The sequence below is a fragment of the Acanthochromis polyacanthus genome, chromosome 3 (genome assembly GCF_021347895.1).
Source record: "Acanthochromis polyacanthus isolate Apoly-LR-REF ecotype Palm Island chromosome 3, KAUST_Apoly_ChrSc, whole genome shotgun sequence".
In the NCBI taxonomy this organism is placed as follows: domain Eukaryota; kingdom Metazoa; phylum Chordata; class Actinopteri; family Pomacentridae; genus Acanthochromis; species Acanthochromis polyacanthus.
The window spans coordinates 45,880,230-45,881,665 of NC_067115.1; the positions used below are offsets into that span (position 1 = coordinate 45,880,230).

Genomic DNA, 1,436 nt, shown 5'->3' on the forward strand with positions numbered 1-1,436 from the left:
GGTTCCTCAGCTTCCACTGCACAGACTGACACAGTGAGATGGATGTTCAGGAAACACCAGAGCTTCATTCTGTGGAATTCATGTGCAACTGTATAATTTAATGTCCTCTATGTATTCCCAGTTATCAGTAAAACAGATTTACAAACTGCATTTGCTGAGAAAAATCCAAAAAACAGATTAGGAGGGCAGATCTGGAAATTGAAATACTGGAGCACAAGTTAGAGGCGGTGATGGTCACAGGTGAATTATGATAATTACTGGAACATGAACTGAACTGTTTATTTGTAGGAAATAAAGAAGAGCAAATGAAATGTGTATCATGTCTTTATTTGCTGTGGTGGTGATGATGGAGACTTAAACTCTAAAGTGATTATTGCATACGGTGTCTCTGACTGCTCTGCTGTCCTGGATAGCTGCAGGTGGATGGGCTCATCATCTGGGTCTTCAGTTTGTAGGGCAGGGTGTTGCTCTCCTCTAATAGTGGTAATATTATGAAGAACAACACATGCCACAGTAATATCACAGGCCCTCTCAGGGGTCACCCTGAGGAGACGTAGGCTCTGGAAACGGGCTTTCAGCAGGCCTATGGTCATCTCCACCCGGGCTCTGGTCCTGCAGTGAGCCCGGTTGAAGTTCTGTTGGGGGCCTGGTTCAGGGTCAGGGTATGAGGTCATCAGCCTGGGTTGTCATGGTAACCCCTGTCACCCAGCAGAAGGCCATCAAACTCTCCTGTAATGTATAGTGGATACATCAGAGTATATTAAAGGAGAGAGACAAGAGAATTCTATTGTGAAAATCTTTATGCTGCTGACCACGCTGCAGTCTGTTGCTCAGGTTAGACTCTCCATAAATCCTGGAGTCATGAACAGACCCAGACCACGTGGCCTCCACATTAGAAATGATGTATGCAGCATCACATATGATCTGGACAGTGCAGAGAATGACAGATGTTGAACTATGATGCAGTCTTTAACATTTAGAAACAGTAGTCAGTCTACCTGTAGCCTACCTGCACATTTATGCTGTGAATGGACTTCCTGTTCATGATGTGAGGGAGCTGTGATGGGGATGTGTGTGCATCTATGCAGCCAATCACACAGAAAACTTTTCTGACTGTCCTCCATACAGCTGTCTTACTGTAGTGCTCTGCATCTCTGACATTATATAAAAACTTTCATTTGAAAAGAACCGCAGAGCAACACACAATATCTGCTGGATGTGAGAGCATGACTGGTTGGTAATGTAAATGTAAGGACGGATTAGGTTGTTTATGTAGATTATGGACTTGAAATGATTACGAAACGGTACCGCTCAAACCGATAATTGTCCGGAAATGCGAGAACATTTATGCTCGGTCTGATAACAATCTACCGACGAATATTTAATTATCTGTGCAGTAATGCTGCTCCTTTATCCACTGGATCGTTAATAAAAGC

General features: G+C 43.5%; 1 long non-coding RNA gene across 1 annotated transcript; it reads right to left on the minus strand.

Annotated features, from left to right (window-relative positions):
* Window positions 1-308: 308 nt before the first annotated feature.
* Window positions 309-914, minus strand: LOC127533473 (uncharacterized). The gene is made up of 2 exons (XR_007941211.1): window positions 813-914; window positions 309-729 (listed from the first exon to the last, which is right to left on the minus strand). It is a non-coding gene; the product is annotated as an uncharacterized LOC127533473 (long non-coding RNA).
* Window positions 915-1,436: the final 522 nt, after the last annotated feature.